Here is a 24,349-nt window from a genome sequence, read left to right as displayed (position 1 = left end):
TCCAGACAGACCCTGATGCCTGCAAATTTGTCAGAGGGAGCCAAGTCCAGGAAAGCAGAACATGAAGAAGGTTCATTATTCGACTTCAAGAGACGCTCAAATAATCAGACACTCTGGTATTTATGATTTTCCCCATTTCAGATGGTCTGTAGTTCACAACATTCCCCTCCCTTTACCGCTGATTCTGAGCTTCCTTTTAAATTAAACCTCAACAGTTATAAAAAGACTCTCACATTACTTGGAACCACAACCACTACTGGGAGACACTGTTCATACAGGGCGGTTTAGGGCTGGAGAAGGGCAGCTCTTTTTGATTATTAGTCTGAGGAGGGCAGGCCAGGAAGTCAGACTCACTTCACCTTGACCAAGCCACAGTCCTCGTCGAGTTTGGACATCAGTGCCAAGGCCTCCTCACATAGCGTTTGATACGATGATCTTTACTAAAAAGTGGCTTTCTTTTTTGATTTTAGCTTTGATTTGGGGGGCATGGCATAACCAGGAAGTTTATCCTGACACTCCCAGTTTGTGACTATACCAGGACTGTTTGTAAGGTTGAGTTTTGGGGGATCTTAATCTTTTCCTGGCATTCAGCACGTTTCCTTTCTCTTTTAAAACCATTGCCACATGCTGGCAAAAAGGTAAGGAAACAGAATTTGTAATCCAAACCTCATTAAATTGCTACATACACATTTTCCCTTCTACGTTTTGCTCATTTCTAAATGCCGTGATATTTGTTTGTACTTGGTCACCCTAAATCCTTATTTGGGTTCTCCAATAGGCATAAAGTCATCCAGTCTTAGTTTTAGCAACCAGTGGAAGTACCCACAGGAGGAATGGGGTGTTCAGTCTTAACATGTGGTCTCAATGAATAAGGGTCTTTTTTTTTTTTCTTTTTCTAAACTGTCCAGAATCTCTACTCTGGTTTTGCTCCTCAACAGTCCAAGGTTTGTACAATTTCCATGGTGATCAACTGTTAGGTCATAAACATTAGATTGTGGCATCACCGAATGAGTCAGTTGGGAGGAAGCTGGGCTGGAAATACAGCTGAGATCCTCTGTTGACAGACGGTTCCCTCTTAATCATCACCTACATGGGTAGAAGGAAAGCCATGCCCAGCCCACCCCTACCCCAATCCCGACATTTATTCACAAACCTGGACTGCTCTAGAGGACGCTGGGAAAGCCCATCCTCAGGGAATACCACTTTTTCCTCCCCCAGGACTCTATCACAGGACACCCACACAACTAAAAGGAAAAGGAAAGAGAACAAGAGAACTCTTTCTGGTTACTTTTTGACTGTCAGCAATGTAAACCAGCTTTCATTTTATTTTCAAAGTCCTGTGTGGTTCCTTCTTAAACAGCTTATATTGTTAGCATTGCCAATTTCTCGGTGCATTCCTTTTTGATAGGGTTACTGTTCCATTTTACCTGCCTCGTCTATAACATGGGCATTATAAGAGCTCACCTATGGAAAGCAGAAGGCAGGACTAGACAATATAATTAGGCTCCCTTTCATTAATTTTCCCTATCTCTATTAAGTACTAATAGCACTGGAAAGATTCCCATTTTGCCATATTTTTGAACACAATTCCCTGAGCCCATATTTCATTTTAGAAGAATTTGTTTAATATTTCCAAATTGGGGGCTTCAAATCGCACTATGTCAAGAGCTGCTGTGCACTAGCCTGTAGGAGACTGGTCATCAAGAAAAACAATGCCCTCCCCTGTGTTCACTATCGAGAACTGCTCAGGATTCCTGCCAGCCTGTTAGCCTTTATCTCGCAGTCATTTTAGACCCAAAAGAGAACATTCCATCAGGAGATCAGGCTCTATCATTTCACTGGAATGCAATGTAAGACCACAGAAACTCTAGTACAAACAAATTTACCATGGCTCAGATTAATAAGAGATAGCATTTGAATGTTCTGCCCGAGTTGTATTTCCTTTCTGTGAGGGATAGAATAAACGAAAATAAGTTAAAAATTCAGCTGGGAGACTCAGGCCAGACATAAGGAAGCACTTCTAGCATTACAGATACAGAAGAAGTTGTGAAGTTGGCCTCTTGGGGAGAATCTTTAAGATGAGCTTGGAAGAGCCTATTTGAATGAGTAAGATGTGGTTCCCACTGGAGATGGAGGACAAGGTTATATGATTTACAAGGTTGTCTTCAAGGCGCAAGATTTGCAAAGTTGTTGAAAAGTGACTCTATGCATTACTCACTGCTACTAAGATTGTTAGTCATGATCAGGCTACTTTTACATAACAAAGTCAGATTCTCCTGGTTGGAAGATAACTGAAGAGTTGTTCATTCCATCCTCCTTGTTTCACTGATGAGAAAACAACCTAGGCAAAGAGAGGCCCCTGCCATAGCCAGCAAAAGAGTTGGGCCTACAGACCTCCTTGGCTCCCTGTGCTGTGCACTTTACTACACCATATTTTTACTAATTATATAACTCTATTTAAGATGTAGCTCCATTTTATAAGAATTTTGTTTATCTCATGAGCAGTACTGAGACAGAAATATGAGAATCCTTGGGAATTGGTGTGGCTAAATAGTACAATTTTGAAGGATAGTTTAGGCAAAGTACAAAAGAGGAAATGCTATTTAGATGAGCTCATTTCTACTCACTGAAAAAATTAAAAAATTAAATTCAAGATCCAACAACTTTTTCCTTCACTTAGCCCAACATCAGAGGCTTACACAGAAACTCCTCAAACAAATCTGTTTCATATGTTTCTTCTCCTCAAACTCAGGAATTTCTTTGATATCTAATCGCGAGTTTATTTACTTCCCTTAGAAAATGTTCTATTTCACCTCTGCAAATGCAAAAAATTGTACCTAATTTTACTTCCATTTTTGTTTATAATCCTTTAAATGGTAATGCTGCTTGATCTTAGAAGACATTCAGCAACTTTTCTAAGCTATGAATTCTTTCTCTTTTCCTTCCTCCATCCTCCCCGCCCTCCCTCTCTACCCTCGCCTCTTTTCCTTCCTTTTTTTTTTCCTTGGAAGGGACTCTGTCCATTTCACATAGAAATCCAGTTATTCCTGTTTTCTTCATGAAAGCTGCATTAGAAGGGCTTCCTCAACCCTACAGTAGATGAGAAGAAGTCATGCCTCACAGATTCATTTCGTATGAATGACTTTGGGAGCCAGCATTTTTTAATACATGGAAGGTATTATAAAATAGTTATATTAAATAACAAAATTCTCACCTAAAACTGATATTACAACATCTCTCTCTCTGCTTTCCTCTTTCTCTTTTTCAGGTTCTTTGTTGGGCATCTAACAAAATCATAATTTTAGTGGACGTCCCATGCAGGCTGAGTAGACAGTTTCTTAGTTGGTTTGATTTAAGGGTCGCCAAAAGCTGTTCTTTTTATTTTTTTTTTTTAGCATTTTATTAGAAAAATATAGCTAACATACAACATTATATCACTTTCAGGTGTACACCATAGTTACTCAACATTTACATACCTAAAGAAGTGATCACCGTGATAAGTCCAGCAGCCATCTGACACCGTACTATGCTATCACAATATTATTGACTATATTCCCCATGCTGTACATTACATCCCATGACTTATTTGTTTTATACCTAAAAATTTGGACCTCTTATTGCCCTTCACCTCCCCCCCTTTTTAAGTTTTCAATTACAGTTGACATTCAACATTATTTTATATTAATTTCAAGTGTACAGCATAGTGTTAGACATTTGTATAACTTAAGAAGTGATCCCTCGACTAGTCTAGTACATACCTTGCACCATACATAGTTATTACCATATTGACTGTATTCCCTATGCTTTACTTTACCTCCCTATGACAATTTTGTAACTACCAGTTTGTCCAAAAGCCATTCTTATCCCAAATATTTCTTCTGCTGATCAGTTAGCAACTGAAATTCCAATTAATGGACTCCATTGTTCAGGTTAAGACATCATCTCCAGGAAACTGTGCCAGTTGGCCTCTGGCAGTGTTAAAGTATTAACCCATCAGCACCCACAAGTACATTAGCTTTATATACTTGATCTCAGCATGGGACAAAGGAGAGTTACATTTTGATAGTAGACATAAATGGTCTAGATTATGCTGGGGAAGAAAGTCCAGGTTGGACGATAGCTGTGGAAGATTAAGGTGAGAATAAGACAGGGTGCCAAAGAGACTATTACTGAATCATTGTTTCTCGTAACCTGTTTTATGGGCCTTTATTTATAGCACTTGTATCTCAAGCATCCTTCATACATTTATTTACTTCTTTCTTAAAGGTCTGCACTACTATTAATCGAGGTGATGCTTCAGATTGAGTCAGAAATATGTTAAATATCATGAAATGAAGGTTTGCTAGATCCAGAAAGTTCTTTTAGAACACATGTGCGTTATAGTGAACGAAAAATTTAGAGGGCAAAACAAGAGGGCTAGTAGTCAAATTTTATGGTGATTTACATGTGTCAGAGGAAGCAAGCAAGGGATGAAATATAAAAGAAGAGGTAACTTAAGCCATTTTTTAGGTTAAAAAAAAACAAGTTGGGGGAATGAGAGGACTGGAAACAGCAGTACACAAATAAACATACGTTTTAATTCTAGAGATCACCTCTGAGAAAACAAGTCTCAACTCAGCCCAGTTAAGTGACCATTGTGGCTTTTCATTGTTGTTCTTTTCAGATAAAGCAACAAAATGCATTTCAGTATATCAGCACTTTCATTCGTGTGTGTGTGTGTGTGTGTTGAAGTTGATTTTGGAAGACATAGCTAAACCCGGAGCTACACATTATATTTCTTAAATTCCCTTGACGAAAAGTAATTACTGGCAGCTTGCATGCTTCTGTCCAGCAAATCAGAGAAATTCTAGTGATATGTATCCACTGTCTTCCAGAAAATGGATGGTTTCTGGGGACAAACTCCTTCTAGAGGTTGGATTTTAGAGAATGGTTAAACCTTGGCAATTTCACTGTGGAGTAGAGTTGAGAACATAGTAGTGGGCTGACAGAATTTTAAATAAAGCTATCACTGCTCTTGTTTCTTAATATAGAAAGCTGGGTATCACCTACATAGGTCACAAGAAAGTAGTTGCAAGAGTCTAAACAGTTAATTTTACTTCTAAATTCTGGAGTTTGTATAATAAGAGCTTTAATGGTTATTTTGACATCAAGATGTGAACTCATGCAAAACACATCCATTGAAGAAACATATTTATATTGCTCATGAATTAGTGGTTCGTTCATTCAGCAATTGCTATTCGTAACTACTCTGTGCCAGGATTCTCCAGAGAAACAGAACTAACAGGATGCGTGTATACATACACCATGACAGCGAGAGAAAGAGAGAGAGATTTTAACGAGTTGGTTCACATTATTGTGGAAGCTTGGCAAATCCAGAATCTACAGGGTAGGGTGGTAGACTAGAGACCCAGGGAAGAGTTACAGTTTGAGTTTAAAGGTAATCTGCTGGCAGCATTACTTTTTGCTTGGGAGATTAGACTTTTTCTACTAAGGCCTTCAACTGATTGGATGAGGCCCACTCACATTGTGGATGGTAATTTGCTTTACTCATAGTCTGCTGATTTAAATGTTAATCGCATTTTTAAAATACCTTCATGGAAACGTCTAGAATAATGTTTGACCAAATAATCTGAGTACCATGGCCTAGCCAAGTTGACACATAAAATTAACCATTACATTAGCGCTAGGCACAGGTCTAGGCACTTTGGAGATAGCCATTATCTCATGGAATTTACATACTAGTAACACAGAAGTTTGGGACATGTTGCCACTGACTTTAAAAAAAAAAAAAATACCCAAAGTTAAATCAGTTGCTACTATTCTTACGCTCACTGTAAGATGATGATGATGATGATGAAGATGATGATTTAGCATCTTCCTGGCATAAGCTAGACAAGGAAACCTTATGCAAACTAGTAATTGTAAAGAGAGTTAAATAATGGCAATGATAGAGTCATAAGAGTCTTTCTGAAGAATAAAGCATCTTTTTCTTTATCCTACTAAGATTGGAGGAGTGAAGACCATGATCATATGACACTATTAGAAAATTATTCAGTACATCTTGCTAAATAAGCAGAATTAGACTGTGAGTTCCATGATAAAATAATGAATTGGCTATAATATCAAAGACATGCAGGAGTTTTTATGGCTTGCTGTTTGTTTACCTGCAAGGGAAATATCTGAAAGCCTGAAGTATATATTACACATAGTTTGGCTGCACTTAGAGGAAAATCTTGGATTGCCCTGAACCTTCTAACTTTTATCAAACAGAGAACCTTTGTGCCCTTCCCATACTCATTTGTGAAGCACAGAAGTTTTCCATTTATTATATTATTTTATTCTGCTTTTTTGTTTTGCTTACAGGTTTTTTTTTTTTTTGTGTGTGTGTGTTTTTTTTACTTTTTTCCACCTGTTTTCAAGTGCTAAGTGAAATCACTCCTTATCCTCGGGTAGCGGTGGGGGGCAGGTGCAAGTGAGAGGGCGGAAATGACAGATAAGAAATGAAAGTCATGGAATCTTCCTCTGCATGCGAGAGCAGAAATAGCTCTCGAAATAATTTGTGGGCATGCACAGGTAGCTTCTTCATTAGGTGACTTGGAGACTTCACACGATAGGCCCTACACTACCCATCTGGGATGAGCAAGCCTTGGGCTGCCATCCTATTTGGGGGCCCATAATTATAGTACAAAGATGAAGGTGCATCTGTGACAGCAAACTTGGTCCAGTTCTCTCAAGCTCATGCTCTAATTTTCCCAAATTACCTCAATAGAAATGTAATAGAAGTCTAATAGAAAAAGTCATAGAATGTCTCTGTAGAGATACATAGAAGACCTGGTAACATTTGTTTCTTTTGAGGTGTGGAGCTGGGAACCCTGGGAAGGGCAGGGCAGCTTACTTCTCAATGTACACTCCTTTGTACTATTGAAAATTTACCACGTGTATATATTGTCTCCTTAAAGTCAGCCACCTACCCAGCTGATTAATTAGCTAACTAAATTAATAAAATATATATTTAAAAAGCCAAGTAACTGGAAACACTTGTATCTTCTTCTGTTCCTATTTAGTTAACTTCAATTTAACTCTTAAATCCATTGTTTCCTCTTTCTTTTCTCTCCCCATGGAAACTCTATACCAAGTAAGCTCTTTGTCCTTCCTAGAACATGCCAAGCAGGTTCTTTGCAAAAACAGTTTCCAATGTCTGGAAAAAAATCTCATCTTCCATATCTATATAGCTTACTGCTTTAAATCTTGACTCAAATATCACATTGTGAATAGGGCTAACTTTGACCACCCTATTTAAAAATTGCAAGCTTATACCCTAGAATTCTCCATCCATTTTTTCATACCATGTTTCCCCCCAAATAAGACCTAACCGGAAAATAAGCCCTAGCATGATTTTTCAGGATGACATCCCCTGAACATAAACCTTAATGCATCTCTTGGAGCAAACCTTAATACATATAAGACCTGGTCTTATTTTCGGGGAAACACAGTAGTAACTATCTTCTTTTAAACTACTGTATAATGTATTTATTTAACATCTTTATTGTCTGTATCCCAACAGTAGAACTAAGCTCCTTGAGGGTTAGGATTTGTCTGTTTTGTTCACTGCTTTTCCCCAGTATCTACATACTGCCTGGTAATCATAGGTTGTCAGGAAATAATTGCTAAAGAAATGGGAGATAGAATGAAGGAGTTTTACTTTCCAAATGTGTCACGCTTGATTGATATTATTAAGTGATTTGAGACTGACGCGTCTAGTTTTTCATTCTATTAATGTTATTAAGTTTTTTGAAAACATTCTTTACCGTACATTTTGAAAATAAATTCAAGAATAACCTCTCATTAGTGCAAGGTAAAGTGTGTACTGTTTCTTCTGTTACTTCACATTTCTTCTGCTTAGCTAATATCCTCATCTTTGTTAACAGTACTTTACGATCTAGATTATTGGTATTAAGTTATTTATTTTTTCTCTATAGATTTTTTAACCTTCTGAGCATAGTTTGTACATAATCATTTGAACAAACTTATCGTAATTGTTTAGATTTATGTACATTTACAAGCTTTCAACACTCATCACCTCAAATAGTCAGGTTTAATCAACTAGAGTCGTCCACTAACTTCAACCAGGAGAACATTGAGAGTAAGGAAGTAAGCACTGAAAAAAAAAAAAGAAGAAGAAGAAGAAAGAAAGAAATCCACTGGAGAAGTGAGGGCCAGAGCAAGCCTCTGTGACCTTTGAGGAACTCAGGAAGTTGCCAGAATCACAAGAAACCATCTTGTTGCTTCGCTCTCAGCAGAGCAGCACTGACGCAAGCAATTTGCAGGTGATTTCCCAGAAACCGTTGTGATGTCTGCTGTCTGTTCCAGTTGCCACATCACCCACCCCTTCTAGAGAAACAATAATGACTTCGACTTCTCCCCTTTCTGTGGAATTAATCTTTCCCAATGTACTCTGAGATATAAGTGGTCAAAGGATTGGATTACTGTTAGCAACCCCCAGAGGTCCCTCAATATAGAGATTTCCATAAGCCTCCAACATAAAGAAAAAGAAAAGGGAAAGCATAGGGAATTCCTCATCAGAATTTCATCCAGATATTTTTTAAGCCTATTTAAATGTTTTTTAGCTTTTGAGCCACGGCTGTTTGCTAGTTTATTTTGGAGGTCGTTGCTACTAAGTTCTACTCGTGCACATTCTGTAGGTAAACCCCAGTGATGAGGACAGTATGTTTTCCCTGTTCCTTAATAGCCGTAACATCACTGTTCAGACTGTCTGTATCTACTCCCAAGACAGGAAATGTCAAGGTGAAAAATCCAAAAACTACCGTATATAATCCACATAATATACCTGTCCAATAGTTTAAATAGTTTAAGAAAATTAGCAACTATGATTACTTTCAATGAATAATTGTCCATTGTTTACTTAAAACAGCTTTCCCTATCAAGGTTACCTAGTTAAATAGTACTACTCATTTCACAGGAACGTTGTGAGGATTTAATGAGGTTATGTGTGTGTGTATTTCTATTATCATCATCATTATCACTACAATATCATTACTCTTCTCCAGAAAAACTGACAGGTTCATGTGATAGATTGATTTGTTGGATTAATTCTTTGTTTTTCCCTGCATCTGCATCTTTGCCATGGTCTCTTCATGGACGGAATGTGGTTCTTCCCTCCTTGAATTTGGACTTGGTCACATGACTTGTTTCGGTTAATAACATATGAGCAGAAGTGACAACTTGCCAGTTCTAAGTCTAAGTGTGAAAAGCCCTGTCTTTCCACTTGCACCCTTGCACATCTGCCATCGCCATGAGAAGAGTTTTTTTCCAGGTCACTCCTGCCCCTTCAGTGGGGATCCCAGAATGAATATACATAGGCCAAAGCTGCCTCAGTCAATGCACGGAATTGCAGTGAGAAACAAAGCCATCTCGCAAAGCTCAAACTTGACCATTTGAACCCCATCCTGCCCACACAGGTTTGAGCAATAATGAGTGATTGCTACTGAAAGACCCTGACTTTTGGGCTGGTTTGTTATGTAGCAATAGTGAACGAATACACTTCATTTCAGGTGTACCTATGCAGAAGACCTACTAGTGACAGGATCAAGTGATAACAACTGCTCTCTGGCTGAATTACATGACATGTTTTGCCCAAATGCTGGCCATGGCTTTCTGTGAACACTGCCTAGGGCAGTGCTGCAGCAACTGAGTGTGTGTGGGGAGAGGGAAGGATTGGTGCCAGTTTCTGCCTTCTGTGTTTTGTGCCACTTTCAACAGCTTGCCAGCTGGTGCAGCTGCACCTTTTGGACAAACGATATGATATCCTGGGCATGAGCCTAAGCAGTACCACACATGTGAAGAGCCACAGCTGCTATTTGTTGTGCGTCTTGCTATTCTTGGCTCTGTTACAATGCATGGGGGTGGCATAGATTTCTACACACAGAGTGTGGCTTTCCAAGATTCATAGATAGAAGTTTGATCAATGCAGCCACTAATGACGATGACTATGTATGTGGAAAATGGACCAGGATCATCTTGATTAGTTTAAATTTTTTTTTTCTCAGAGTAAGGAGTGTGCTAATAAATTAATGTTATAAGCATATGCTATCACATCATGTAGTTTGTCTTTCCAGGAAATAATTAAAACCTCACCCATATTTTTATTACATTTTTATATCTTTTAAAAGGACAGAAGATTTATTCTTTCTTTTCTTTGCTTTGCATACTAATATTTATACTTGGCATATGTGTAGATAAATCCATGAGTTAATCATTCAACAAATCAAATGTATAATTAGCGTCCATTTCTTAGTAAAAGGGTAATTTGTTCTGCATGTTGCTGGGAGTAATTGAAAATCATTACTAATTAGCACGTGCTGCTGATGAGTGCGATGCCGCTCAGAAGTTTTCTGATTTTTGGTTTGAAACCTAAAAATAAGAAAATATGATTAAGTATGAGCCCAATCTATAGTCCATAGAATAGATGTCATATTTCTAGTCTATTCAAAACTTAATCAAAAATGTCTTTTTACTGATAACATTTGCCAGTGCTATGGAAATGGGAGAAGTAGACAAAAAAAAGAAATATTTTTATATATATGGTCCAGCCAGAGTTCATAATTTAATATGATGAAACACAGCCATCCTTTAGAGCACTCTCAATGAAAATATAGACAAATAAATATATAGTGTAGTTTTCAGCACTTGTTGCAAATTAAACACTTCGTGAGCTTTACAAAAATATCCATGCTGAGCACCGCCCAAAAACTACTAATTTAGTTGGTCCTGGGTAGGATCGTGGAATTGGTTAATACTTTATGGAATCTCCCCATGTGATTTTAATGCGTAGACTTAGACCCATTAGTATATGGTATTTTGAAATTGTTTTAATTCTGAAAGGATGATACATTTCAGATCTCTTTAGAGGAGGTTTATAGAGGATTTGCACTTAAAACTATGGTTTTAAAGGAAAGAAACATGGATTGATATAGGAAGTGTTTTTCTTTTAAAATCAATTATATGATTTGGTTTTTCTCAACATTTATAATTTCATTCAGCAAAACTTAGATAAATGAAATTGTGAGATGATGATCTTTGCCTCCTGATTTCCTGTATCCGTATTTCTACCTGGTGACAATCTAGATTGCATTTTCATATCTGTCTTCTTTTGTAAAACTATGACTTCAGCCAGTCGTGGGCTGGAGCAGCTCACAGTGGGTTGTAAAATTTGATGTGCGTGACTCCTCCTAACTCTTTGTTCAGGAACATCAGGTTGGTAGAACTCAGCCATGATAAAAGTGTTTACACCATGGAAATTGGCAAGTGCTACAAATAAGATGCTCTCTCCCCCGAGAGATGATGATTAAACATTTAATACTATACAGCTGACTTCAGTGGAAGAGAATTATGGCACATAAGTTGATTTTTTAGTTTTCCATCCCAGATATTTCAAAATTTAAGTTCCTATTAAACTGGAGAAAATGAAATCTACATTTTGCAAGAATGCCTCATCTGTATTTTTATTTCCTCTTGAATTCCCCTCCCCATTTTACCCTTTCCATGCAAAAAAACAGAAATTCCACATATTCTATGCTGACAGGAGATTTACTTATGTTAGTTTAAGAATGATTTTGTTTTCTCATGCTTGCCTTCATACCACCCAGTACCACAGTTTGCAGTTTTTCATTTAAGCTCCCCAGCAGCCCTTTTTAATTTGATGAGAAAAGATAACCAAGAAAATAAATTAGGAGTCTTATGATTGACCTTATTTTCTTGTTATTCAAGGAAACCCAAAATGAAGCAAAATAACCAATATTTGCCAAAGAAAACATTTTTTACCATTTCAATTACTGTTTTAATTGGCTGGGTCTGGCTGCCAGATTATCCTCTAATCTCTACAAGAATGCTATTTGGGAAAAGCTGAAATATGCCCTGTGTGGAAGCCACATTCATCCCTTCAGCACATTCTAGTTGGAATAACTTTCTCAGCATACTGGAATCACATTAGAGTAAAATTGGAAGTTCCTGGAAGAACATAATCCATAGATCATATAAAAGCCTAATTCACTATCAGCATATTATTGGAAAGTCTGAAAAATGTTGTGTGCCTGAATCCAAGATAAAGAAAAGCAATGGTACTGAGCTGTTTGTGTAACAAATACCTCCAGACAATGTGCAGGCATGTGTGTGTGTGCACAACTGTGTATGTGTGTGTACGTGGCTGTGTGTGTCTGTGTGTGTATTAAGTTACACGACAATAGAAGGCAGAAAATGGTTGCAATTATTTGGATGGTTTCATGAAAGCGACTTGGGATATGGGATTTGTTTTATGAAGATGATACCGAGGAATAGCTCCAGCTGCTTATCAGACTTGTGGATTTAGAGACAAGAAAAGGCTTTTCTTTTGTTTGTTTTACTTGAGTCTTGAAAAGATTGATATTAAGACTAAATTATTACATCTTCAGATTGCCATTTTCAACGTATTCTCATTGAAGAGGGATGAAGAGCTACTGTGCATATTTTTTTTAAAAGCTATTTGTAGTCAGATTCCACAGAGTACACAAAATTATATATATATGTATTCATATATATATATATATATATTCATATATATATATATATATATATATATATATATATATTCATATATATATATATATATATATATGGCCAGTTAGGTTTTTATACTAGACTAGTCTGTTCAATAAATGTGGGTTGTCTGGCACTATGTTGGCGTTATAGAATTTAAACTATCATAAAAGGCTGTTAGCATCTGTTTCATATGTTGGGACCAGGCCACCATGAAGCAGTATGCCATTACAAATCTTAGAGAATGCATTCTACGGGTAACCTCTGCAGTGCACATCATTCATCCTCTAGAGCCTTGCTACTCAAAGTATGGCTTCCTAAGCAGCAACAGTACCTCCTGAGAACTTGCCAGAAATGTTTACTCTTAGGCCAATTCAGACCAACTGCATCAAAATCTGCATTTTTCACAAGATTGCCTGATGACTCATGAACATTAAGATTTGATAAGCATGGGTTTAGATTATCTTGATTATTTGTCTAAGAGTGAAAGAAAGTGGGTGTGTCTATTCAGTGTCTGTATCCAGAATTCTAAGGATACTACAGTATTTGCTGGAGTATTTATTCGTAGCTCTAAGTATGGATAGAACCAGGACTCTATTTGTGGTGTTTCAGCAATTAATAAAAACTCCATCCAATCACTTTTTTTCAAAGGTTCCATTGCCAAGATTATTAAACCCACAGTAGGTACTTCGAGGTCCCAGTGATTGTGGAGTTGTAGCTGGAAATTTTGTTGTGGCTACTCAGAGTAAATACTTCTTTGAGCATTTACTCAGTGGTGTCGTAAAAGATGTGGAAAAGTTTCTTCATACTTAACATGACGGAATGACTGGAACAGGGATCCAGTGTGTATATATTCTTTGATCAAGTTTTTCACAGGAATCTACAACAGAAAGAAGAGCTTGAAAGGTTTAGTCTACATAATTTAACCCCACAATGGTACTAATTCATCAAAAATCATAAATGTAATGAATCTTTATATCTGAAGTTATTGAAAGAGAGAGAAATGGGGGGAGGAGGAGACAGAAAAAGGTATAGGGTTCTCATACTCTGAGAAGACAGCGCCAAGAGGGAAGGAGAGGGGGAGAGACAGGAAGAGAGGAAGAGATAGGAAAAGGGGTGGGGGGAAGGAGAGAGAGAGAGGGAGGAGAGAGAGAGAGAGAGAGAGAGAGAGAGAGAGAGAGAGAGAGAGAGAGAAGTAAAATCCTCTATCTAAGAAGTAGTCTTCAAAGAATTGCTCCAACTTGGGCGTCATCAGCTGTGTGGTTACTACAGGCCAATTGCAGTCTGAATACAAATGAACACATTTATGTTCACCTAAACTGCTCAGAGTGCCTGAAAAATGAGACTGCTCAATTAAATAAAAAATTCTCAAAGTATGAGAACCCTGTACTCTTCCATTCCCACATTAAAATTATATAAGATATCAGATGGGTACCAGATCTATGGGGGGTTGAGGACAGGGTGAAAAAGGTGAAGCGATAAATAAGTACAAATTGATAGTTACAAAATAGTCATGGGGATGTAAAGAAATGCACAGGGAATATAGTCAATAATATGGTAATAACTATGTATAGTACCAGGTGGGTACTAGTCAGGGGGATTACTTCCTAAATTATATAAACGTCTAACCTCTATGCTGTACACCTGAAACTAATGTAATATTGAATGTTGAAAAAAACAAATAAACCCAAAAAAACCAAAAAACCTCTTTGGTTTCTAAAAGACACAGCACACGGAAAGTATAGCCAAATGCAGATATTTTTTTCCTATGTAGTGCTTTCCTGAATCTGCCTTTTTACTTATCTTAGTGAACTTTCAGGACAACCTGGAAGGAAATGGAAAAAACCACAAACCATCATCATTTCACCCTCTCCCCCCACAATGCAGCCTGGAGTCAGTCCTCAGTTTGTCTCCTATGGGTCTCACCCCTGAGCTCTCCAGAGCCAAAAGGTCCTATTTAAACGAAAGCTCTCCCTTACTCAGCCACATCCACTCTATCTCAGAGGATGAACCTTCCAAAAGCCCAGGATGTCAAGGACATGGGAAGCTAGGTTAGGAACCAAGGTTTATGTTCCAGCTTATAAGCTTGGTGACTTTGGGCAAGGAGGTTCTTCTGAGTTTCCTCATCTACAAAAAAAATCATCGATTTCAGAAGACACCATGAGTATTTAACACAAGACTGCTCAAGTTCTCAGGAAAAGTTTACAATAAATGGTAACACGTTTTCCCTCTAAGTTCCTTTTTCCTCTTCTCTCTCTTTCTGTCTGTTCCTTGGTCTCTCTCTTTACCCACACTCCTTTCCCTCTTCCTCTCACCTTCACCATTCTTCATGTTCAAGCCATAAAAGCTCGCAAACAAAATATCACAAGCCAAAATTAAGTTTAGGATTAAAGAATCTCAGGATCCCCAAAGCCCGTATGTCCATAGGGACCATCAACATTTCTTACCTTCCTTGTTGATAACCTTTTTATTTCTACAACTAACAGATCCTCTCAACTTCCAACCAACATTTGTGCTGCCCAGGCTTAAAGAGAAACTAATTCACCACAAGCTGAATCGCTATTCCAATTGCTTTCAATCTTTACTGTTTCTAACAAACTTGTAGCTATATTATGTCATTATCAGACCTGAGTGGAATTCTATTACATCTCTTTTATCTCCTGACTTCTTTTCCATCCCACACAGGGATTTTCCTATAGATTGAGTGGAGGGAGTGTGGCCCTGAGAACAATACTTCCACAACAGTACTCGAACCTCTTAGCAACCAGAATTCCAATTGCATGCCCAACAGAGCAATAGCTAGCGTCCACATGCTGGCCAACAACAGGTAGAACAGGTCAGTGTTCTCTTTTAGAGCAGGACTTTTCAACTTCCCGTCCTGGCACTGACTTGTATGCATCAACTGCCATAACATAGTTTGGTTCAAAAAAGTCTCACAGTACTGAATTTGTGAATGAGTTCATTTTTATACTATAAATTAGAATGCTTTAAAATTTATTTTTCTAGTAGTGTCTCTCTCATTTGCTTGCATTCTGATGTGCTTTGCAGGAGAGAGTAGAGTTACAGCAAGCTACTTAGAACTTTCACATCACCAGCAGCCTCTGACAACCAAGAGACAGACTGCTAGCTATGGGCCGTTAACAACTGTGGAGATTCTAGTCATTGAAGCATTTGACAAAAGGAAGTTTGCGAATGATGTGAAAAACCCATATATGCCCATGAGAGTATACTAAGCACATACATATTGTTGCTTAGTGTTATCACTGAGAATTTCATGAGCTACTGTTTTGGAGTGTGAAATATCACAGAAAAATTCAGTTTCAGCCTGAAATGGTTTATTTAAACACTGGCCATCAAAAATGTAGACAGCATCATGTCTCACTTTCACCACGTTGAGTAATGGAAGATGCACCAAATTTTTTCTTTAGGTAGAACTCTGAAGTATCAAAAGGTGTTTTACCATAGTTAATGTAAATTTCTTGACAAGACAAGAATTTATTCTTCTTGAGCCACCAAGACTGCTGAAGAAAAAACACACAAAAAACCTCTGTTTGTTACACACCCTCCTACCACTTGCTTATTGAGTAAGGAGAAATGGGGGAGGTCTTCAGAAAAGATGGGAAGACTGGGGGTGAGCACCATATGTTTATTGTTGCGTGGAGCGGACCCTTTCTTGCCCTCCACTGATGTGCTAAATGAAGTAGGATGTGGGTAGTCATGTGGTTTTAGCTAGATTGTCCATGGGAATCAGCTTCTTTGGTTTATAACTGAGACCTTAAATACCATTTTATAAACACTGAAAAAGGCGTCTCTCTCTCTAGATAAATGTTAGTAGAACAGGGGTTTAAGGGATGCTAATTAATACCTTACCCTGATATAGATCTTAACAGATTTTATACTTTGAAAAAATACTATTTCATAACCTGATACGGCAGCCTATACAAGAAAATCAAAGAAAGATTCCCATGCTGTGAGTAGTATTCTTACAGCAGGAAATAATTATGGTCAGTGATGTGGGAGCAGAGTCGTCCCAAAGTTAGCTGACTGCAGTGGATTAAGTTCACATCTGGCTAATAGACACTATCCAAAAATGATTCTGGGAACGCAGGGAGGCGTTTGACAGTGCTGTGATTTTATTCTGTCTTTGTGAGCCTCAGCTGACAGTGCTTCATCAATGCTTTCATTATGACATCATTTTATGGACAAACAATTTGTGGACCAAGAAGAGCTGAGAATCCCTGGGGTGAAGGGAAATGCCACAGACAGCCATGGTCTTGGATGATCAGTGAGTAAACTGTGGTTTTTAAGCAGTTCCTAGGGCCTGAGAAATAGTTGATCGTGACCCAGGCCTACACCCTTCAGCCTGAGCTTTCTCAGGCAAGAGTTGGATGCATCTGCAAAACCCATACTGGACCCACATGTCCCTAATACATTAGAGCAAATAAGGTTAATATGGCAGGAGATGCTCTTCTAATTAACTCTTTAAAAGAGAATGTTTGTGCGAGGATCCTGAAGGTGAAGATAGTGATGCCCCATTTCACCGGTGCCAATTAATGCCCTGTCATAGCATTGGCATGCATGAGGCATACACATAACCTTGCTCTGGAGAAAAAGAAATAAAGTCAGAAAATTCCTATGCTTGCATGCATAAGCCTTCATGATTATACTTTAAGCATTATATGGAAAGACACACTTTCAGCTCAGTAGATGTATAGATATTGATGTATAGATATTGATACACACATAAAATCATACACACACACACACACACACACACACACATATATACATATATATATATATATATATATATGTATATATATGTATATATATACACACACACACATATATAAAGTCATCCATCATGGACACCCAACCTACTTTCCCTGTATTAACTCTCATAACTCAGGATTCTAGATGTTATTTAAACTGGGTTTATCTCCTTCCATCATACCTATATTCTGAATTTCCACTACTGCCCCAACCCGGTATCACTACCTCTCTGTACTTGTCCTTTAAGACTACTGGAAAAGATACAATTAAGTTTCTCTGAAAGATCTAACTTGACAATGACTCCATCCTCTGCTAGCTTCTAGGACTTTGTTTTCACCTTTGTCATTTTACATTCTACTCCATCTTGTGTCATCATCATTTCTGTACATGCTCAAAGATAGGGGTGTGCACTTAAATATTTAAGTTAAATTTTGAAAACGATCTGTTAGTTTTTATTGCAGGCAACTTTGCCTATGAAAGACAAAGCTGATTGGTATTTTTCTTTTAGTTAAATTGGCCTCTCTTTTTGACATGGAACTCAACTAATCAAAACACTATATGCATATATGTAGAGTCAGGTGATGTCAAGGCCATGTACAGAAATGGTTGTATTTGCAAATTGACCTCCAGTGCTATAATCCCTTCCTTGGGCTCTAACACCCCTAGACCTCAAAATCAAGAAGATTTGTATCTTTTGTATAGAGACAGGGATCATAGGGAGAATGCCGTTTGGCTTCTTGAAATTATCCTAAATTCATTTCACGTTTGATCTACCTGATGTCAAATTGTGCTGAATATAAAGAAATGAGTGATATTCTCTTCATTTATGACACACCCTTAGTTCTTTGGTCCTGTGGAGAAAAGATGATTCCATGATGTGACTGATGCCTGCTGGCTGCCAGATCGGCCAGCTAGACCCAGGGCAGAACAGAGATTGCTTTTTCTAAATCCCCTCAGAGCCTGTCTGTTGGACACCTACGCTGTGCCCCACAGCATGCTGGTTCATGCTGGTTCGTGCCGGTTCCTGGAACAAGCCGTTGCCCTGCCCCTGGCAAGCGTAATTGCCCTTACCCCTGGCAAGGCGGGTAAGCATGATAGGCATTTCCCCCTTATCTGGGTCGGGTCATGCCCCAGAACCCATATCCATTCTGCCCCATCCTTTATAACTCCTTAGCTCCTGCCCAGTGGCATGGAAGATACCCACATCATCTTGCCACTAACTGAGGTGTGCTTGGAATGTAAGTTCCCTTAATAACCTTATTAATATAATGATAGAATTGTCAGCATCTTCCTCTGGTCTCTCAGCCCTGGGAAATTTTATGTAACAGGACCATTTCAACATCAAACATGTTTAACCTATTAAACATAAGCAGGACATGGGGGTTTTTTGGCAGCTACTAATTTGTGTGTCTGCCTGTTCACAGGATGTCTATTACTCCTTTATGACCCTGTCCCACATGAATAATGTGAACATTACTGACTCCTAATAAAAAGCATGAAAGTACCGAACACCCTTTCGAATATCATCTCACTATATATATTTGTGAAAGTATGAATAAACTTAGTGATGTTGTGAAAAAGATGCCTATTTAAAAAGGGAACCAGGAAATGGAAGTGTTAGCAAGGTGCTCATTCTCATATTGAACCAACAATTTTCATTACAAATTATGGTCTGATTTAATGTCTGCTTTAAGGAAAAACATTGTACCAAGGTAAGGTTTCTTTAAATGATAGATATAGAGAGTTTAGTGTTTCATGTGATAAGAATTCAGTGCAGTATGTAATTTTAAATAAAAAATGAGACAAAAAGTCATTACTTACCTCCTGGTCAAAGCTATACTGTGCTATTATAAAACACCAGACTTATTTTCGTATACGTTTACCCAAAATAGTAAACATATTTCAGTGACAGGCAATGTAGTATCTTATAAAGAATACAGATGTTGGCATCCGACAAACCCAGATTCAAACTACGATTTTACCACTGAATAGCTCTGTTCCTCTGCAAAAAGGAAATATGATATTATCTTTAAAAGCCGAAGTGACATGTTCAATAAAGCATTATTTGTAGTAGCAAAACGGTTAAACAACATCAGTGTCCAATTTCAGTTGTATTTATCAGCTATTGTCACAAGAACACAAGTAACAAACCATGTCCAAACAGTGATTTGCATCAGCAAGCATTTATTCTAATGCTCATGTGTCTTTAGATCAACTGAGATTGGCAAATTTAGACTAGGCTTGACTGGGACATGGTGGGACTTGGCTCCATGGTCCAGTTTGGGTTCATATTTTTCCCACATGTGCTTATTTGAAGACCCCAGCTGAAAGGACAGCAGCTACCCACAGTGAGTCATCAAAGCATTAGAGCCAAACTGATTTGGGCAAGCACAGTTAACATCTTCTGTTTGCATAAAATTCATTCACTTTTATTGGCCAAAATAAGTTCCATGATCAAACTCAACATCAATAGAGTTAAAAAGTCAACTGCAGTAGAAGGGGAGTGAAGTAAATATTTGCTGTACAATAATCCAGACTATCACAATAGCTAAATAGTAGTAAGTAATTTGACGATTAAGCAACATTCATATAATGAAAGGCTATCTATACTTTAAAAGTTATAATAGGAAAAACTGATTAGCATAGTAATATGCTTATGATCTATTTTCAAGGGAAAAGTATGCTATGAAAAGACATATGCAAGGAAAATTATAGGAAGATTTTTGGAATAAAATCATAGGAAGATAACAGTGGTTGTCTTTAAGAAATGAGATATTGGATGATTCTGGTTTTTTCACCCTCTGCATACTTTTCCGTGTTTTCTAAGTCAGCTGGATTGATTATGTATTATTTTTTGTCATTTTAAATGATTAATTAATAAAACTTGTTTTTCCAAGTGTGTGGGGAAAAAACTTATTTGGGGCAATAGCAATACCACATTAATATGGTTCTACTGAGGGGAAAAATGTGACTTATGTTGTAATTATAAAACAGAAAAAAGTAAGAGATTATTTTTATAATTTGTATTTTGTCTCAAATTCCAGTATTCTATATTTTAAATGTTTCTTTTTTCCCCCTGGGAATACAAATTGTTTTTACCTCATCTTCCACCTCAAAAGATAGTTTTACTGAGTATAAAATTCTAGGTTGACATTTATTTTCCTTCAGAGTTTTGAAAATATTCTGCCTTTCAGTGTTGTCATTGAGATGTCTGCTTCAGTTTAATTTTCATTTGTTTGAAACTATTTTGTCTCTCTTTAAAGATATTCTTTCTGTCTTTGATGTTATGTTATCTTTTTGCAGTGTGTCTAGGTGGACATTTTTGTTTTTCTCTGCTTGGTATCTTGCTGTCTATTGTACTTCCTGAAGCTAAGATTGGTATCTATCAATAATACTAGAAAATCATAAATTATTAACTCTTTGAATACTTCCTCAATTTGATTCTCCCCATCCCCACCCCTGCTTCAGAAACTTCAATTATCTTCTGTTTTGCATAACTATCATTCATATGTTTAATCCCTTTGTGCCTCTACTATATTTAGGGTAATGCCTTTATTTCCAGATTCATCATTTGGTTCTTTTTTCAAATCTACCTAGTGATTTTTGAAAAAATCTCTTGTCCATCTTCATAATCTTTATATCTTCTTGCTTTTCTTGAAACATGTGGTTGATATTTATTTCATAATCTGTGTCTTTCCAAAATCTACAATATTTTGAGTTTGAATTTTTGGTGACTCTCATCCGTAGTTGCTTATATGGCTTTAATCTCCTTGTGAGAATGTTGTTTTCTAATTCAAGTACTGAGATGTTACCTTTTGGAGGCTTTGGCTTAATGATGTCTCTTTGCTTTTATAGCTCCTCTTAAACATATTTCAGGATTTGTCTCTACTCTGCCCATGCAACTATGGCCCACAAAGTATGGCAGATACCTAAGAGCAAACTGTGACTTAAGAACATGTCAACTTCTCTGTATTCACACTTTTTTGCCATTGGCCCTTCAAGATTTTTTTGACTATCTTATCAGCTCAGGCAAGTAATACAAAAATGTATAATATTACAAAAAATTATTCAATATTTGTAAGTATTATTTTCTGAAAGAGTTTTTCTGGACAACCATCCTACCATATTTTCAAAATAAAAATGCTTAATCATCTTTCAGATTATCTGTTTACTTCTAGACAAATGAAAGCTCTTCCTATATATGTGCTATGTTATACATGTAGAAATCCTTAAACCTGACCTGGTACCTGACACATAGAGGCAATGAAGGAATAAAGAAGAAATGAATGGAGCTGATCATATAATCTTATAGCCTTTGAAAACTATAGACCATTAAGGAAATATAAGATATTACCAGTTCCCCCAAGGGATTTGGAAGTCATGTTAAATTTCTCATTTTACTATAAAGGTGTCGAAAAGAGATTGCACAGCCCAAATAAAATGCTAATTATCTGCAAAAATTAAAAAGTCAAAATATTACTAAAATCTATCATTTTTGCATAACTGGATATCTTTAAATTTTATGGTAACTGGCAGAAAGGCTAAATTTAATGTGAGAGAATTATGCTTTAATTGCCTAGCTTTGAGTTAATTGTTTGCGTCCAAGAGAAAGACAACCCAATAGGTGTCTTTATCCCTAACTTTGCTTTATTTGGCAGACATTTTCTGTCCTCTACACAAATGAACCTGTATGATAGAGGAGGAAGAAAAGGCAATTCATACTAGGAACTCCTACATTTTAGGGAAAGATTTTTGTGCTGGGTCCTAGAGGAAGATATGAGACATAGTAATTTATTTTCAACTTTAATTGGCTATGTATGGTCTGATCATTAAAAAAACTTACTTCCATGTTTTTTTTCCCTTTTTTATTAAATTTATTGGGGTGATATTGGTTAGTAAAATTACATAAGTTTCAAGTGTACATTTCTATAACATATCATCTATATATCACATTCTGTGCTCACTACCCAGAGTCAGTTCTCCTTTCATCACCATATAGACGGGTTTTATTTTTTACATTTTTAGTTGTTTTTGTTTTTTAGAATGTTCACAACATGGAAAGAGACATGAAATTTTTATATACTTTTACTGGGATGTTAATAAGCTTTAAAAAAATAGTACATTAATGAAAATTCCTAAGAAAAGGGCAGACGTGTGTGTGTGTGTGTGTGCCTGCGTGCGTGTGTGTGTTGTGTCTACCTGTTATTTACACTTGTTTGTGGTTCGCATATTTTGTGGTTGAATTATCCAAAATTTGTTCCCTCCGTTCTGATGAAGCCTTGCATTCCAACTTCATTGCAGTATGCAGTTCTGTGTGGTTTGCTTTTTCTTGCATCTGAAAATAATTTGGGAGCAACAGAAACATAAAATTTGATTTGGCCTGAAAAATCTTTTCTCCATTTCTTTTTAAAATGTGACCAGTCCAGTCATTTCTATATAAGGATAAAGAGTCAAAGACGGGCTAATCCAGGAAAAATGTGGACCTGAAAACTTCCTCAAATTTGATATTTGGACAAACCAATCCCAAAATATCCAAGGCTTATTCCTTGGCTCTGAGAATTGCAACATCATAGGACTAACTCTTTTCCCATTATTGGCAGTTCTTTTGCTTGTTCACACTTTGCCATTGAGGTTTTCTTCTCAAGATTCTTTTAGAGAAAGATTGAGTTTAACTAGACTGAACACTGCACTCTTGAAATCACAAGAGATGCAAGTCAAAATGATTTTATTTTCAGTCATCAATGCAAAATATTTAAGTCTGAAAGACTTCACTCGAAAGTTAGACCAAAAATAGAAACCATTTTGTAAACTATGGAACATCCAATTCAATGAAATACCACCCAGGCATATTTACAAAAGTTTTGAAGCTGTGGTATGTGTTTATTATAAAATGAAATGGAAAAGTAGGATCTAAAATTGTATGATGCTCCTTAGTACAACTATGATTTCTTTTAAGCTGGAATAGTAAAACAAGTCAGGTAAAACACACCATTAAATTGTTGATAGTCATTATGTTTTTTTGTTTAGAGACTATGGGATTTAAAAAACAAACAACTAACCAAACAAAAAACTTCCCCACTTTTCTAAACTTATTTAGTATGGGTATTTTTATGATTTTATTTATGTATTTTGAATTTATATATTTAGTTTGAAAGAACAGTGTATTAAAGCAGAACAAATTTCCAGGGATCGGACTTCTGATTCTGTTCTTTACTATCTATTAATGAGGGCTTCATGCTGGAATATTTATGATCCAAAAAATACTATTACTTGGAAACTGTATCTCATTTCGTACCTTATTCTGGTGATTCATAGAAAAGTTTGTTTTCTCTTCCCCTTATGTTATATAGGGAACTGGATAGCTATTTAGAAATGTATTTGTATTGATAGATGTAACAAGTCACATATTTCATTTTGAAGTGGTATTTCAGATAGAAACATTTTCCTTGATGACTCAAAAAAATGGCTGGATTTGGCAGGGGGTAGGTGATTCCTCTGCTTGATGTGGAGAATAAGCACCGATATGTGGTACTGACAGAATAATGAATGTAACGGTTGGTTAGGAACCATAGTTTTTATGGGTTTCTGTTTATTAAGTTCTCCCATGAAAAGGCACATTCCTCTAATTGTTGGATATTGCTTTAATCTTCAGGCTGTGGTGGACATTTACTCAACATAGCAAATACCTCCTGTGAAATTATTTACCAGGTAAATGAGTATATTTTTTCTCAACCTAACTTTTACATCACCATGTTCAGTCAACTTAGTTCTAAAATAAAACCATGAAAATTTCCAGAATTTTTAATGCTACTAATACATCCTGATTCTGATTTTCAACTGCCGTAATCCATTTTTCAATATGAACTGTAGAATGTACCTTTTGCCCATTAGAAGTTGCATATTTTTCTATTCCTTGGTCTCCTTCAACAGAAATATTTTTCTCTCCAATCAAAGGCTGATGCATTCTGGTACCTTCAAGTAATAC

At 36.9% G+C, this 24,349-nt stretch overlaps 1 long non-coding RNA gene across 5 annotated transcripts in view; it reads left to right on the top strand.

Moving 5' to 3' along the window:
- Positions 1-24,349, top strand: part of LOC109446224 (uncharacterized) — a 246,430-nt gene that overhangs the window by 132,502 nt on the left and 89,579 nt on the right. For 4 of the 5 annotated variants that reach the window (XR_016020178.1, XR_016020179.1, XR_016020182.1 and 1 more), the window contains one exon: positions 24,017-24,072. The exons of the other annotated variant lie outside the window; for it this stretch is intronic. This is a non-coding gene — a long non-coding RNA (uncharacterized LOC109446224). The remainder of the gene's footprint in view (positions 1-24,016; positions 24,073-24,349) is intronic. 5 annotated transcript variants of the gene reach the window in all.

This window comes from Rhinolophus sinicus, chromosome 2 (assembly GCF_057876585.1).
Source record: "Rhinolophus sinicus isolate RSI-liver-muscle chromosome 2, RSI-T2T, whole genome shotgun sequence".
NCBI lineage: Eukaryota > Metazoa > Chordata > Mammalia > Chiroptera > Rhinolophidae > Rhinolophus > Rhinolophus sinicus.
The sequence above is the reverse complement of the archived record's forward strand: the minus strand, read 5'-3'. Positions and strand labels throughout refer to the sequence as shown.